The sequence below is a fragment of the Rana temporaria genome, chromosome 8, assembly GCF_905171775.1.
Source record: "Rana temporaria chromosome 8, aRanTem1.1, whole genome shotgun sequence".
Classification (NCBI taxonomy): domain Eukaryota; kingdom Metazoa; phylum Chordata; class Amphibia; order Anura; family Ranidae; genus Rana; species Rana temporaria.
Window position 1 is genome coordinate 3089299 of NC_053496.1, and position 18413 is coordinate 3107711.

Sequence of the window (18413 nt, forward strand, 5' to 3'; positions counted from 1 at the left end):
AGAGGAAGCTTATGTCACAGCTCTGTGTGGCCACCGTCCTTCCGGTTTGTCCGGCCACCATGGGAGAGACCTGTCAAAGTGGGCCAGTCTGGATGAAGTCCAGGGCCACATTTTTGACCCAGTCCAGCCCTGGCCCTCGCTGGTGGCAGCCTGTCAAGCCTGTCTGTGAGAGGCTGACAGCTGTTGCTGCTGGATTGGGCATCTAGTGGTATGAATGTTTGGGTCAGTATGCTCCTAGGATCAAATGCCCCCTGGGCACTTACTGCCTGAAACATACTGTAAGTACCACTCAGTGCAACATCCAGCTCCATCCAACCACAGCAGCTGTCAGATTCTCATAGAGTTTGATGGGCTGCCAACAGCAGGGCTGGATGATACACATGTGCCCTCCACCGTGTGTTGCTTTTGATGTGTGTGTGTATATATATCTAGTGATTTTCTAAGGCTCATATGCATCTTTTTGATTGCTGAGTGGACACTTCTCAAACAAAAGGCATTAGAAACATTTGCACAAGCTGTCCTCTAATTGGAAATCCCCTGGGCAAATGTCAGTTGGCAGTAAGATGCTCCCATAGTTACAGGAATTCTGTAGCCAAGGTCACCAATTCTGCAACCAAGGTCCACAATCCTGCAACCAAGGTCAACAATCCTGCAACCAAGGTCAACAATCCTGCAACCAAGGTCAACAATCCTGCAACCAAGGTCAACAATTCTGCAACCAAGGTCAACAATCCTGCAACCAATGTCAACAATCCTGCAACCAAGGTCAACAATCCTGCAACCAAGGTCAACAATCCTGCAACCAAGGTCAACAATCCTGCAACCAAGGTCAACAATCCTGCAACCAAGGGTCAACAATCCTGCAACCAAGGGTCAACAATCCTGCAACCAAGGGTCAACAATCCTGCAACCAAGGTCAACAATCCTGCAACCAAGGTCAACAATCCTGCAACCAAGGTCAACAATCCTGCAACCAAGGGTCAACAATCCTGCAACCAAGGGTCAACAATCCTGCAACCAAGGGTCAACAATCCTGCAACCAAGGGTCAACAATCCTGCAACCAAGGTCAACAATCCTGCAACCAAGGTCAACAATAGCTTCACCTTTTGACTTATAACCTATAGCATGCACAACAATGCCAACTAGAGGTGGAGTTGGGAAATGCTCACCCATACAAAGTAAAGGCAGATGGGATTGTCTACCCAAACTTTCCAAATAAACGGACAGCAGCATAAGCTGTGTTTTGCTTTTGATGTGTGTGTGTGTGTATATATATATATATATATATATATATATATATATATATATAGCCGGATTCACGTAGAGTGGCGCATCTTTAGACCGGCTTAGCGCATCTCATATGCGCTATGCCAACGTAAATCAGTGAGGCAAGAACAGTATTCACAAAGCACTCGCTCCCAAACTTGCGCCGGCGTAACGTAAATTGGCCGGCGTAATTCAAAGTAGGAAGGTAGTAGGAAGGTAGTGGGCGTGATCTATTAAAATGAAGCGTGACCCCATGTAAATGAAGGGCCGTACGAACGGCGTATGCGCGCGCATGCTCAGAATCACGTTGCATATACTCCCTAAGATACGACGGCTCAATGCCTACGACGTGAGCGTAACCTACGCCCAGCCCCGTTCATGTACGACTTACGTAAACGACGTAAAATACGACGGCTGTTCCGACGTCCATACCTTTGCATGGGATGCGCCTCCTATATGGTGGTTTAACTTTACGCCTTACGTAAACGGTGTAGATTACTGCGACGGGCGTAAGTACGTTCGGGAATCGGCGTATCTTGCTCATTTACATATTCAATGCTTTAATCAATGGAAGCGCCCCTTGCGGCCAGCGTAAACATGCGCCCAAGATACGACGGCGTAGGAGCCTTACGTCGGTCGGATGGAGCCAAAATTCAGGCGTATCTTATTTCAAGAATCAGGCGCAGAGATACGACGGCGCATCCGTGAACTTACACGGCGTATCAGTATATACGTTGGCGTAAGTCTTTCTAAATCCGGGCCATAGTGATTTTCTAAGGCTCATATACATCTTTTTGTTTGCTGAGTGGACACTTCTCAAACAAATGGCGTTAGGAACATTTGTACAAGCTGTCCTCTAATTGGAAATCCCCTGGGCAAATGTCAGTTGGCAGTAAGGTGCTCCCATAGTTACAGGAATTCTTTAGCCAAGGTCCACAATCCTGCAACCAAGGTCAACAATCCTGCAACCAAGGTCAGCAATAGCTTCACCTTTTGACTTATAACCTATAGCATGCACAACAATGCCAACTAGAGGTGGAGTTGGGAAATGCTCACCCATACAAAGTAAAGGCAGATGGGATTGTCTACCCAAACTTTCCAAATAAATGGACAGCAGCATAAGCTGTGTGTTGCTTTTGATGTGTGTGTGTGTATATATATATATATAGGGCCATATTCTCATAGAAGTTACGATGGAGTAACTCAGGATACTCCATAGTATCTCCCTTTTTTGGCCCGTGTATCTATGCTCCTGATTCTCAGGCCCAGATTCACGAAGCAGATACGACGGTGTATCTCAGATACACCATCGTATCTCGGATTTTTTCTGGTCCTATCTATGCGCCTGATTCATAGAATCAGATACGCATAGATAGGGCTGAGATCCGACAGTGTCACACTGTGTTACACTGTCGGATCTTTTTTTTGAATTAAAAATGGCGCCGGGGGCGTTCCCGCTGATTTACAATGAATAATATGTAAATCAGCGAGATACGCGAAATTCACGAACGTACGCGGACCCGACGCTGTGTTCTTACGTCGTTTCCGTAGCGCGGTACCCGTCGTATACTTACCCATGCTAAAAGCAGGGGTAAGTATTGTTAAGTATGGCCGTCGTTCCCGCGTCGATTTGTATTTTTTTTACGTAGTTTCCGTAAGTCGTTCTCGAATACGGAACTACGTAGTTTGCGTACGCATCGAAACCACTGACGTCCTATTGACGTCAGTGGGAGCAATGCACGCCGGGAAATTCCCCGGACGACGCATGCGTATTTAAATCGGCGCGGGAGCGCGCCTGATTTAAATATGACACTCCCCTAGCCGCGGAATTTGAATTCCGCTGGGGGATTTAGGATCCGCCGTCGCAAGTTTGGAGGTAAGTGGTTTGTGAATTAGCCACTTGCCTCCTAAACTTGCGGGAGCGGATCTTAATTCACGTAGAACGAGCGGATCTATAGATCCGCTGATCTACGTGAATCTGGCCCAAGATCCGCCATCTGTAAGTCACTTACACTGGCGGATCTTAAATGTAATGACGCCGGCCGCCGCTAGATGGCATTTACGTGAAGGACTCATTTGCGTATGCAAATGATCCTTCTACACCCATTCCCGAATGAGTTTGCGTCGCGTAACCGTCGCTAACGTCGTTTGCATAAGCGGAAACTTACTCCTGCTATATGAGGAGTAAGTTTCCGCAAGTCCCACATAGGCCATGTTACGGATGGCGTCGGGTCCGCGTCGTGTTTTTTCGTCGGGTACGTCGTTTACGTAAGTCGTTCTTGAATACGACCTTACGTCAATGACGCACACGTCGGCGTCATTGACGTTTTCCGCCGAGAACTGGAGCATGCGCACTGGGCTTTTTGAAGCCAGGCGCATGCGCAGTTCATTAGAATCGGGGGCGCGCTTAATTTGAATACAAGCCGCCCCCTTGGAGATCCGCCAGGCTACGCCGGGGCATTTACACTCCGCCGTCCCAACTTACGGAGCAAGTGTTTGGGGAATACAGCACTTGCTCCTGTAAGTTGGGACAGCGGAGTGTAAGTGCCTTAAGCGCAGCCCGCGGATTTTTAGAGAGAATATGGGCCAGTGTGATTTTCTAAGACTCATATACATCTTTTTGTTTGCTGAAACAAATGGCGTTAGAAAAATTTGTACAAGCTGTCCCCTAATTGCAAATCCACTGGGCAAATGTCAGTTGGCAGTAAGGTGCTCCCATAGTTACAGGATATCTCTAGCCAAGGTCACCAATCCTGCAACCAAGGTCAACAATAGCTTCACCTTTTGACTTATAACCTATAGCAGTGACGGCGAACCTTGGCACCCCCAGATGTTTTGGAACTACATTTCCCATGATGCTCCACTACACTGCAGAGTGCCTGAGCATCATGGGAAATGTTGTTTCAAAACATCTGGGGGTGCCAAGGTTTGCCATCACTGATCTATAGCATGCATTACACAACAATGCCAACTAGAGGTGGAGCTGGGAAATGCTCACCCATACAAAGTAAAGAGGGTTATAACCCCTGCCAGATTCCCATTGGGGAGATTTCCCTTCACTTCCTGTCCCAATAGCCAAGCAAAATGTGAGAGGAAATCTTTGCTATTTGTGGGAATTCCTTTGGGGGCCCCCCCAGGTCACTAAAACTAGATCTGAGGACAACGCCACACACAGGGCGGCTCCCAGCACAGAGACCGGCATCCCACTGAGAGCCCTGGGTCTTGTACTAATGATCGGGACCTGGGATGGTTGGTTCCAGGTCACCTGATCGCTGTGATAGCTTCTGATTGGCTAAAACAATCCTCAGTCAATGTGAGCCCCCCCCACTTTCCTGTATTTACTTCCTCTTCTGAATGAAGAGAAAGATACATTGTATCTTCCTCTTCTTGCGGGAGAGGAAATGTAAACAAAACTAAGGGCCAGATTCAGAAACAGTTACGCCGGCGTACCAGTAGATACGCCGTCGTAAGTCCGAATCCCCGCCGTCGTCAGGGCCGGACTTACCATTGGCCTTGACTGGGCTCAAGCCCAGGGGCCCCACCCAATAGGGGGCCCCCTTTAAAAAAAAAAAAAAAAAAAAAAAAAATTTTTTTTTTTTTTTTTTTTTAGGGGTCCGGAGGTCCCCAGGGGCCCGGAGGCCCCCAGGGCCCCGGACGGCAACCCCCCTTTTTTTTATTTATTTTTTGTAAAAAAATGTTTTTTTTTATATATTTTTTATTTTTATATATATAATATTATATATATATATATATATATATATATATATATATATATATATATATATATATATATATATATATATATTTTATTATTATTATTAAAGGGCCCAGGGGTCTCCAGGGCCCCCGGATGGCAACCCACCTTTTTTATTTTTTTATAAAAAAAATTACATTTTTTTATATATATATATATATATATATATATATATATATTTTTTTTTATTAAAGGGCTCAGAGGTCCCCAGGGCCCCATGTGGCAACCCCCCCTTTTTTATTTTTTTTATAAATGTTTATTTTTTTATTTTTGTTTATTTTTTTATTTTTTATTAAAAGGCCCAGAGGTTCCCAGGGGCCCAGAGGTCCCCAGGGCCCCCGGGTTTGGCAACCTCCCTTTTTTTATGTATTTTTTATAAATGTTTTTTTTTTTATTATTAAAGGGCCCAGAGGTTTATTTTTTCTTTTTATTAAAAGGCCCAGAGGTCCCCAGGGCCCCGGATGGCTACATATATTTATATATATTTGTTTTCTTCTTTATTTCTTCTTTTTTTTGTAAAGGCCCCCCGCTTCTCAATTTGCGGCAGCCCCCACGCTTCTCAATTTCAGGCGGCAGCACCCCCACCCCCCCTAGGTTCTCTGCTTCAGGGGGCCCATGCCTTAAGCTGTGCAAGGGGCCCCAAAATTCCTGATGGCGGCCCTGCGCATACCTCCCAACACGCACGGATTCTGTGGGACTTTCCCGCACAGACAGCTTCTTCCCGCAGTCCCGCAAAAGGGTTAATTTTCCCGCACTGCAAGAGGAGGCAGCACGGAAGCAGGAGGAACCGGAGTGGTGTGTGGAGGACTGTGGCTGCTGAAGGGAAGATAGCCGAGAGCCGGGCTAATGACAGTCTGTGGCCCCGGCTGTTGGCACAGGTGAGAGGCACCCCCCCTCAACAACTGCAAAATCCCCCCCGCTCAACAACTTTAATGCGCTCCCCCCCGCTCAACAACTTCAATTCGCCCCCCCCCCCGCTCAACAACTTCGATCCCCCCCAATTCTCGGCTCCAGGGGGCCCCTTCAACACTCAAGCCCAGGGGCCCCCACCACCCTAAGTCCTGCCCTGGCCGTCGTATATTTAAGCGTATTCTCAAACTGAGATACGCTTAAATATTGCTAAGATACGACCGGCGTAAGTCTCCTACGTCGTCATATCTTAACTGCATATTTACGCTGGCCGCTAGGGGCTTGTGCGCTGGTTTACGCCTAGAATATGTAAATCAGCTAGATACGCCTATTCACGAACGTACGCCCGGCCGTCGCAGTGAAGATACGCCGTTTACGAGAGGGGTTTTCAGGCGTAAAGATAAACCACCAAAAAGATGGCGCAGCCAATGTTAAGTATGGACGTCGGAACCGCGTCGAATTTGTAGGAAGTTTTACGTCGTTTGCGTAACTCGTCCGTGAATGGGGCTGGCCGTAAGTTACGTTCACGTCAAAAGCATTGACTTTTTGCCGACGTGATTTGGAGCATGCGCACTGGGATACGTCCACGGACGCCGCATGCGCCGTTCGATCGAAACGTCATTTACGTGGGGTCACACTTAATATACATAAAACACGCCCACAGCTTCAACATTTGAATTAGGCGGGCTTACGCCGGCCCTAATACGCTACGCCGCCGTAACTTCGGCCGCAAAATCTTTGAGAATACCATACTCGCCTCTCAAAGTTACGGCGGCGTAGCGTATAGGAGATACGTTACGCCCGCCTAAAGGTATGTGAATCTAGCCCTAAGTGTGTACAAAAAGAAAAATCTAATTAAACATAAAGAATAAAAAATAAAGAAAAAAAATAACAAGATCAAGGTTTGCCAGGGTTAGTGTTAGGGTCAAGTTTGGGGGTCAAAGGTCAAGGTTGGGGTCAAAGTTCACGGTCAGCATATTTTGGGTAGAATAAAAAAAATGTTTTAAGTTAACCACTGAAAGCGGAAGTTTCACTGAACTTTTTTTTGGTTTGTTTTTAAGTCAGCAGGTACAAATATGGCAGCTGCTGACTTTTAACCACTTCCGTACCGGCAAATTGTCACATGACGTCCTGGGCTTTGTGGGGGGATATCTGAATGATGGGGGCAGCTAGAGGCATCATTCAGATATCATTGTGTTCCGGCGGCGATCCTGCGAACCATAAGAATGATCATAGCGGCCATTCCGCCGCTTGATCGTTCTTATAGGCGGCGGGAGGGGACGTCCCCCCCCCCTCCCGCCGCCATCCGGTGCTTCTCCGGGCTCTCCCGTGCCATCGCGGGGCCCGGAGAAAGAATCGTCCAGCGCCGGATGTGAAGCATAGAGATGACTGGTGACCAGATGGTCACCAGACATCTCTATGACCGTCGGAGGCCCGGGCAGGATGACGTCACGCTCGAGTACCCGGAAGTAAAGAAAGCCGCGATCGCGGCTGAAAGCATGAGAATTTTTTTCCCCGATCTCATGCTTTCCAGCCTGGAGGAGAGACGTGGGGGGAGGGGAAGGTCTTATTGACCCCGCCTCTCTCCATAAAGAGGACCTGTCACACACCATTCCTATTACACGGGATGTTTACATTTCTTGTAAGAGGAATAAAAGTGATCAAAAAAATAAAAACGTTAAAAAAAAGTGCAAAAATAAAAATAAATAAGTAACTAAACAAAAAATTAATAAAAACAATTTTTTAAAACGCCCCTGTCCCCGGTAGCTCGCGCCCAGAAGCGAACGCACACGTAATTCCCGCTCACGTATGTAAACGCCGTTCAAACCACACATGTGAGGTATCGCTGCGTGTGTTAGAGCGAGAGCAACAATTCTAGCACTAGACTCTGTGGGCCAGATTCTCGTAGAATGGCGTATCTTTGTGGCGGCGTAACGTATCCGATTTACGTTACGCCGCCGCAACTTACACGGGCAAGTGCTGTATTCTCAAAGCATTTGCTCCGTAAGTTGCGGCGGCGTAGCGTAAATCATGCGGCGTAATTCAAATTCGGCGGGTAGGGGGCGTGTATGATTTAAATGAAGCGCGTCCCCGCGCCGAACGAACTGCGCATGCGCCTTTCGTAAAATATCCCAGTGTGCATTGCTCCAAATGACGTCGCAAGGACGTCACTGGTTTCAGCGTGAACGTAAATGACGTCCAGCCCCATTCACAGACGACTTACGCAAACGACGTAACTTTTTAAATTCTCGACGCGGGAACGACGGCCATACTTAACATTGGCTGCGAGTCATAGACCCAGGGGCAACTTTACGCCGGGAAAAGCCTAACGTAAACGCCGTAACTTTACTGCGTCGGACGCGCGTATGTTCGGGAATTCGCGTATCTAGCTAATTTGCATACTCGATGCGGAATTCGACGGAAGCACCACCTAGCGGGCAAAAAAAAAATGCAGTTAAGATCCGACGGCGTAAGAGACTTACGCCTGTCGGATCTAATGGATATCTATGCGTAACTGATTTTTAGAATCAGGCGCATAGATACGACGGCGCAACGCAGAGATACGACGGCGTATCTGGAGATACGCCGTCGTATCTCCTTTGTGAATCTGGGCCTGTAACTCTAAACTGGTAACCTGTAAAAAAAAATTCAAAGCGTCGCCTATGGAGATTTTTTAAGTACCGAAGTTTGGCGCCATTCCATGAGTGTGCGCAATTTTAAAGCGTGACATGATGGGTATCTGTTTACTCTGCGTAACATCATCTTTCATATTTTACAAAAAAATTGGGCTAACTTTACTGTTTTGTTGCTTTTAATTCATGAAACCATTTTTTTCCCAAGAAAAAGGCGTTTGAAAAATGATTGCGCAAATACCGTGCAAGATAAAAAGTTGCAAAGACCGCCATTTTATTCCCTAGGGTGTCTGCTAAAAAAAAAACATATATAACGTTTGGGGGTTCTGAGTAATTTTATAGCAAAAGAATGATGATTTGTACATGTAGGGGAGAAGTGCCAGAATAGGCCTGGTATAAAGGTGGGTATAAAAGCCCGGTATTGAAGGGGTTAAAATAAGTATACTTACTTACGTCCAGCGCGCCCGGGATGTCGGCACCCGAAGCCGATCTCTGCCTCGGCTCTCAGATGCTGCCGCCAGGGCCGCCATCGAGGGGGTACAGGCAGTACACCTGTAAGGGGCCCGGAGGGCCCCAGATGGCAACCCCCCTTTTTTTTATTTATTTTTTATAAAAGAAAAAAAAAAGATTTTTTTTTTAATATTTTTTATTAAAGGGACAATTTTTTTTAGAGGTACGGAGGTCCCCAGGGCCCCAGATGGCAACCCCCCTTTTTTTAATTTATTTTTTATAAAAAAAAATATATATATTTTTTTATATATTTTTATTTTATTTTTTATTAAAGAGACAATTTTTTTTTTTTTTTTAGAGGTCCGGAGGTCCCCAGGGGCAACTCCCCCCCCCCTTTTTTTACTTATTTTTTATTTAAAAAAATATATATTTTTTAATATATTTTTATTTTATTTTTTATTAAAGTGGCAATTATTTTTTTTTAGAGGTCCGGGGGTCCCTATATATATATATATATATATATATATATATATATATATATAATATTATTATTATTATTATTATTAAAGGGCCCTGGATGGCAACCCCCCTTTTTTTTATAAATGTTTATTTTTATATATATATATATTTTTTTTTTTATTAAAGGGCCCAGAGGTCCCGGATGGCAACCCCCCTTTTTTTGTATATATATATATATATATATATATATATATATATATATATATATATATATATATATACCTACATTTATATATAATTATATATTTTTTTTTAATTATTAAAGGGCCCCAGATGGCAACCCCCCCTTTTAAAAAAAAATATATATATATTTTTTATATATGTTTTTTCTTTCTTTTTATTAAAGGGCCCAGAAGGCCCCAGATGGCTACCCCCCTTTTTTTTATATATATTTTTCTGCCGCCGCCATCTTCGGTAAGGGAATCAGGAAGTGAAGCCTTGCGGCCTCACTTCCTGGTTCCCTACTGCGCATGCGCGACTCGCGCTGCGCAATGCCACTGGTGCCTGCTGTCTTCTGAGACCTGTGTGTCTCCCAGAAGACAGTGGGCGGGGGGGGGGGGTGCGCCGGACGTGGCGTAGATTCCCGGAGATAATGCAGGGATCTATGCCCGGAAGTGGGCACATCTCAAAGTTGTAAAATTGTGCTTAGGCATTAACATTTGTTTTGCCCTTAGGGGGGGGGAGGGGTTAATGTACTTGACAAATAAAATAAAGAAAATAAATGGTAACAACAGTATAATGTGTTGGGTAAAAAGATGGAGAAATGAACAAAGAAGGAGGTAAAGGAAGAAGAAAGTAGATAAAATAAAATTAATTACGGTGGAACCTCGGATTACGAGGATAATCCGTTCCAGGAGAACGCTTGTAATCCAAAGCACTTGCATATCAAAGCGAGTTTCCCCATAGAAGTCAATGGGAACTAAAATAATTTGTTCCGCATTGACTTCAATGGCATGCAATACCGCATGTGGCCAGAGGTTGGGGGGGTGCCAGAGAGCCTCGGAAAGGCTGGAGGACACCACAGCTGAACTCGGAAAACCTCGGAAAGGCTCGGGAACTGAGTATCTGAGATTTGTAAAAAATTTCCAAACGGCGCAGTTCGGCTCTGCTCGGCTCCGCCCCCCCACCACCACCACCTCAGGCCAAACGCAGTATTGCACGCTGTTTTGGCTTGAATCCTTGAGACGACCCTCGCAAACCGAGTTAGGATTTTTTTAAATACAGCGCTCGTATTGCGTCACGCTCGTTAACCGCGTCGCTCGCAATCCGAGGTTCCGCTGTACTAAAAGAAAAAAAAAAAGATGAGGTCGGGGGAAACCGGTTTTCCATCTCCTGTATCTTCTAAATCCTCCGCCACCGCGTGTATCATGTTTGAATTGTACGGAAGTGTTGGCGACCACAAAGACCTGCGGTTTGGAGGCGTCGCAACCGAAGCGGCTTTGTTTCACAAACACCTGAAATCAGGGCGTCCCTTCCATGAACTCCGACTGCCGAAAGGGAAGTTTAGACTGTCGGGGAAAAACTTGATGACCCGAAGCTTCGCAGTATGAAAAAAAAAAATGCCGCCGCGTACAAAAGAAGAACGAGGAAGGAAGTTTTGCTGAAAAATAATTGAAGAAACCACGATACAGTGTTACATTGTTATATAGTTACATAGTAGGTGAGGTTGAAAAAAGACACATCGGCCCGGATTCTCGTAGTACTTACGCTGGCGTATCTCGAGATACGCCGCGTAAGTGTCAATGTGCGCCGTTGTATCTGTGCGCCGTGCCCATAGAAATAGATACGCCTGAAAATAGGCTTCCTACGACCGACTTAAGTTTCCTATGCCGGCGTATCGTGGGCGCATATTTACGCTGGCCGCTAGGGGCGCTCCCATTGATTTACGATTTGAATATGCAAATGAGTGAGATACGCCGATTCACGAACGTACTTGCGCCCCGCGCATTAATATACGCGGTTTACGTAAGTCGTACGTCCGGCGTAAAGTTAAGCCTCATAAAGCAGGTGTAAGTCATGTTAATGTACGGACGCGGGAACAGCCGTCGTATTTTACGTCGTTTACGTAGTAGTACGTGAATAGGGCTGGGCGTAGGTCACGTTCACGTCGCAGGCAGTGATTTGACGTATCTTAGGGAGTATTTCCTACGTGATTCTAAAGAATGCGCACTGGGATACGTCCACGGGGCGGCACATGCTCCGTTCGTTCGGCCCATCATTTGCATGGAGTCACGCTTCATTTAAATGGATCACGCCCACTCCCACCTACTCTGAATTAGGCCGGCTTACGCCAAAGAATTTACGTTACGCCGGCGCAACATTGGGAGCAAGTGCTTTGTGAATACTGTGTTTGCCACTCTGCGCGACGTCGGCGTAGCGTATATTCGATACGCTACGCCGGCATAACTACTGTATGTGCCGAGGTACGAGAATCCAGGCGATCAAGTCCCCCCTATGTGTGTGATTATCTATCAGTATTACATTGTATATCCCTGTATGTTGTGGTCCTTCAGGTGATTATCTAATAGTTTCTTGAACCCACCGATGCCCCTCCCCCGCTGAGACCACCGCCTGTGGAAGGGAATTCCACATCCTTGCCGCTCTTACAGTAAACAACCCTCTACGTAGTTTAATTTTAAACCTCTTTTCTTCTAATTTTATTGAGTGGCCGCGTGTCTTGTTAAACTCCCTTCCTTAAAAAAAGGTTTTCTCCCTCTTGTGGGGTCACCAGTCCGGTATTTGTGAAATCCTCTCCCCTCCCCCCGTCTCTTCTCCGGAGAGAATAAGTTCAGAGCTCCTCCCCTTTCCTCATCACTAATATCCTCCATTCCTCCTCCAGACCCTTTATTAGCTTTGTTGTCCTTCTTTGCACTCTCTCCATTTCCAGTACATCCTTCCTGAAGACTGGTGCCCAGAACTGGACGGCATACTCCAGGTGCGGCCGGACCAGAGTCTTGTAGAGGGGAGAATTATCCTTTTATCTCTGGAGTTGATCCCCTTTTTTAATGCCAATATTCTGTTTACTTTGTTAGCAGCAGCTTGGCATTGCTGAGCCAATCATCTACTAGGACCCCCAGGTTCTTTTCCACCCTAGATCCCCCCAGAGGTTCCCCCCCCCCCCCCATACCCGAGCTCCTCCCTCCCCCATTGCTGAGCCCATCATCACCCCCATGGTCCATGTACTCCCCCTATGGTCCATGTACTCACCCTCTGTACTCACCCTATGGTCCATGTACTCCCCCTATGGTCCATGTACTCACCCTATGGTCCATGTACTCACCCTATGGTCCATGTATTCCCCCCTATGGTCCATGTACTCACCCTATAGTCCATGTACTCATCCTATTGTCCATGTACTCCCCCTATGGTCCATGTACTCCCCCTATGGTCCATGTATTCCCCCCTATGGTCCATGTACTCACCCTATGGTCCATGTACTCCCCCTATTGTCCATGTACTCCCCCTATGGTCCATGTACTCCCCCTATGGTCCATGTATTCCCCCCTATGGTCCATGTACTCACCCTATGGTCCATGTACTTACCCTATGGTCCATGTACTCACCCTATGGTCCATGTACTTACCCTATGGTCCATGTACTCACCCTATGGCCCTTGTACTCCCCCTATGGTCCTTGTACTCCCCCTATGGTCCATGTACTCCCCCTATGGTCCATGTACTCCCCCTATGGTCCTTGTACTCCCCCCATGGTCCATGTACTTCCCCTATGGTCCTTGTACTCCCCCTATGGTCCTTGTACTCCCCCTATTGTCCATGTACTCACCCTATGGTCCATGTACTCACCCTTATTTACCCAGATACACCACGTCTACGAGCCTTCCTTTATCTAGATACACCACGTCTACGGGTCTTCCTTTATCTAGATACACCACGTCTACGGGCCTTCCTTTATCCAGATACACCACGTCTACGGGCCTTCCTTTATCTAGATACACCATGTCTATGGGCCTTCCTTTATCCAGATACACCACATCTACGGGCCTTCCTTTATCTAGATACACCACGTCTACGGGCCTTCCTTTATCTAGATACACCACGTCTACGGGCCTTCCTTTATCCAGATACACCACGTCTATGGGCCTTCCTTTATCCAGATACACCACGTCTACGGGCCTTCCTTTATCTAGATACACCACGTCTACGGGCCTTCCTTTATCCAGATACACCACGTCTACGGGCCTTCCTTTATCTAGATACACCACGTCTATGGGCCTTCCTTTATTCAGATACACCACATCTACGGGCCTTCCTTTATCTAGATACACCACGTCTACGGGCCTTCCTTTATCTAGATACACCACATCTACGGGCCTTCCTTTATCTAGATACACCACATCTACGGGCCTTCCTTTATCTAGATACACCACGTCTACGGGCCTTCCTTTATCCAGATACACCACGTCTACGGGTCTTCCTTTATCCAGATACACCACGTCTACGGGCCTTCCTTTATCCAGATACACCACGTCTACGGGCCTTCCTTTATCTAGATACACCACGTCTACGGGCCTTCCTTTATCCAGATACACCACGTCTACGGGCCTTCCTTTATCTAGATACACCACGTCTATGGGCCTTCCTTTATTCAGATACACCACATCTACGGGCCTTCCTTTATCTAGATACACCACATCTACGGGCCTTCCTTTATCTAGATACACCACGTCTACGGGCCTTCCTTTATCCAGATACACCACGTCTATGGGCCTTCCTTTATCCAGATACACCACGTCTACGGGCCTTCCTTTATCTAGATACACCACGTCTACGGGCCTTCCTTTATCCAGATACACCACGTCTACTGGCATTCCTTTATCTAGATACACCACGTCTACGGGCCTTCCTTTATCTAGATACACCACGTCTACGTGCCTTCCTTTATCTAGATACACCACGTCTACGGGGCCTTCCTTTATCTAGATACACCACATCTACAGGCCTTCCTTTATCTAGATACACCACGTCTACGGACCTTCCTTTATCTAGATACACCACGTCTACGGGCCTTCCTTTATCCAGATACACCACGTCTACGGGCCTTCCTTTATCCAGATACACCACGTCTACGGGCCTTCCTTTATCCAGATACACCACGTCTACGGGCCTTCCTTTATCCAGATACACCACGTCTACGGGCCTTCCTTTATCCAGATACACCACATCTACGGGCCTTCCTTTATCCAGATACACCACATCTACGGGCCTTCCTTTATCCAGATACACCACGTCTACAGGCCTTCCTTTATCCAGATACACCACATCTACGGGCCTTCCTTTATCTAGATACACCACATCTACGGGCCTTCCTTTATCCAGATACACCACATCTACGGGCCTTCCTTTATCCAGATACACCACGTCTACGGGCCTTCCTTTATCTAGATACACCACGTCTACGGGCCTTCCTTTATCTAGATACACCACGTCTACGGGCCTTCCTTTATCTAGATACACCACGTCTACGGGCCTTCCTTTATCTAGATACACCACGTCTACGGGCCTTCCTTTATCTAGATACACCATGTCTACGGTCCTTCCTTTATCTAGATACACCACGTCTACAGGCCTTCCTTTATCTAGATACACCACGTCTACGGGCCTTCCTTTATCTAGATACACCACGTCTACGGGCCTTTCTTTATCCAGATACACCACGTCTACAGACCTTCCTTTATCTAGATACACCACGTCTACGGGCCTTCCTTTATCTAGATACACCACGTCTACGGGCCTTTCTTTATCCAGATACACCACGTCTACAGACCTTCCTTTATCTAGATACACCACGTCTACGGGCCTTTCTTTATCCAGATACACGCACGACTATTTACATGGGCAAAATGGCACGGCTGCGCATATGGACGTACCTGTACGTCCCCTTTAAATCGTGGCACAAATCCCCCTCTCCCCTCTACCATATAACTTCTTCTAGCACAAATCCTGTTTCCCCATCTCCTCTCCCAACACAACCGCCCCCCAAATTTGCAAATTCATACCACCTGCCAGCCCTAAATTCCCTCTCCCATCGGCCCCCTTACAGGTGTAATGCTTGTACCCCCCTGATGGCGGCCCTGTGTACCCCTCCCCAACCAACTCACCCTCTCACAGTGCACCCCTCCACAACCAACTCACCCTCTCACAGCGCACCCCTCCCCAACCAGCTCACCCACTCACAGTGCACCCCTCCACAACCAACTCACCCTCTCACAGCGCACCCCTCCACAACCAACTCACCCTCTCACAGCGCACCCCTCCCCAACCAACTCACCCTGTCACAGTGCACCCCTCCCCAACCAACTCACCCTCTCACAGTGCACCCCTCCCCAACCAACTCACCCTGTCACAGCGCACCCCTCCCCAACCAGCTCACCCACTCACAGTGCACCCCTCCACAACCAACTCACCCTCTCACAGTGCACCCCTCCACAACCAACTCACCCTCTCACAGCGCACCCCTCCCCAACCAGCTCACCCACTCACAGTGCACCCCTCCACAACCAACTCACCCTCTCACAGCGCACCCCTCCACAACCAACTCACCCTCTCACAGCGCACCCCTCCCCAACCAACTCACCCTGTCACAGCGCACCCCTCCCCAACCAACTCACAGTGCACCCCTCCACAACCAACTCACCCTCTCACAGCGCACCCCTCCCCAACCAACTCACCCTCTCACAGTGCACCCCTCCCCAACCAACTCACCCTCTCACAGCGCACCCCTCCCCAACCAACTCACCCACTCACAGTGCACCCCTCCACAACCAACTCACCCTCTCACAGCGCACCCCTCCCCAACCAACTCACCCTGTCACAGCGCACCCCTCCCCAACCAACTCACAGTGCACCCCTCCACAACCAACTCACCCTCTCACAGTGCACCCCTCCACAACCAACTCACCCTCTCACAGCGCACCCCTCCCCAACCAACTCACCCACTCACAGTGCACCCCTCCACAACCAACTCACCCTCTCACAGCGCACCCCTCCCCAACCAACTCACCCTGTCACAGCGCACCCCTCCCCAACCAACTCACAGTGCACCCCTCCACAACCAACTCACCCTCTCACAGCGCACCCCTCCCCAACCAACTCACCCTCTCACAGCGCACCCCTCCCCAACCAACTCACCCACTCACAGTGCACCCCTCCCCAACCAACTCACCCTGTCACAGTGCACCCCTCCCCAACCAACTCACCCTGTCACAGTGCACCCCTCCCCAACCAACTCACCCTGTCACAGTGCACCCCTCCCCAACCAACTCACCCTCTCACAGTGCACCCCTCCCCAACCAACTCACCCTCTCACAGTGCACCCCTCCACAACCAACTCACCCTCTCACAGCGCACCCCTCCCCAACCAACTCACCCACTCACAGTGCACCCCTCCACAACCAACTCACCCTCTCACAGCGCACCCCTCCCCAACCAACTCACCCTGTCACAGCGCACCCCTCCCCAACCAACTCACAGTGCACCCCTCCACAACCAACTCACCCTCTCACAGCGCACCCCTCCCCAACCAACTCACCCTCTCACAGTGCACCCCTCCCCAACCAACTCACCCTCTCACAGCGCACCCCTCCCCAACCAACTCACCCTCTCACAGTGCACCCCTCCACAACCAACTCACCCTCTCACAGCGCACCCCTCCCCAACCAACTCACCCTGTCACAGCGCACCCCTCCCCAACCAACTCACAGTGCACCCCTCCACAACCAACTCACCCTCTCACAGTGCACCCCTCCACAACCAACTCACCCTCTCACAGCGCACCCCTCCCCAACCAACTCACCCACTCACAGTGCACCCCTCCACAACCAACTCACCCTCTCACAGCGCACCCCTCCCCAACCAACTCACCCTGTCACAGCGCACCCCTCCCCAACCAACTCACAGTACACCCCTCCACAACCAACTCACCCTCTCACAGCGCACCCCTCCCCAACCAACTCACCCTCTCACAGCGCACCCCTCCCCAACCAACTCACCCACTCACAGTGCACCCCTCCCCAACCAACTCACCCTGTCACAGTGCACCCCTCCCCAACCAACTCACCCTGTCACAGTGCACCCCTCCCCAACCAACTCACCCTGTCACAATGCACCCCTCCCCAACCAACTCACCCTGTCACAGTGCACCCCTCCCCAACCAACTCACCCTGTCACAATGCACCCCTCCCCACTTCACTATTGTTTGTTTGCACGTATTATTAGCGCTACATTTTTTTCTTGTTTTTGCTTGTCTGTTCAGAATTTGATCTAATTCTGTAGTGTTGGCAGCTATTTATACGTTTATTAGTAGCGCAGTGATTTATATACTTTCAGTATATTGAATTTTTTTAATACTTTACTTACCTCTCAGAGTTACGTTGGCGTAGCGCATATGAGATACGCTACGCCGGTATAAAGATGCGCCAATCTACCTGAATCTAGCCCTGTGTGTGAATCACTGACAGTCTCATGTGTCATGACCCGGGTATGTAGTAGTATCTGTGCCCCTTACATCAGGTGTCCCTATCAGAGTGCCCCCTTACATCAGGTGTCCTCATCAGAGTCCCCCCTTACATCAGGTGTCCTCATCAGAGTCCCCCCTTACATCAGGTGTCCTCATCAGTGTGCCTCCTTACATCAGGTGTCCCCATCAGAGTGCCCCCTTACAACAGGTGTCCCCATCAGAGTCCCTCCTTACATCAGGTGTCCCCATCAGAGTGCCCCCTTACATCAGGTGTCCCCATCAGAGTGCCCCCTTACATCAGGTGTCCCCCGTCAGAGTCCCCCCTTACATCAGGTGTCCCCATCAGAGTCCCCCCTTACATCAGGTGTCCCCATCAGAGTCCCCCCTTACATCAGGTGTCCCCATC

At 48.6% G+C, this 18413-nt stretch overlaps 1 long non-coding RNA gene across 1 annotated transcript; it reads left to right on the forward strand.

Annotated features, from left to right (window-relative positions):
• The first annotated feature begins 18 nt into the window (after nucleotides 1–18).
• Nucleotides 19–1233, forward strand: LOC120910322. The gene is made up of 2 exons (XR_005741522.1): nucleotides 19–618; nucleotides 1067–1233. It is a non-coding gene; the product is annotated as an uncharacterized LOC120910322 (long non-coding RNA).
• The last annotated feature ends 17180 nt before the right edge of the window (nucleotides 1234–18413 follow it).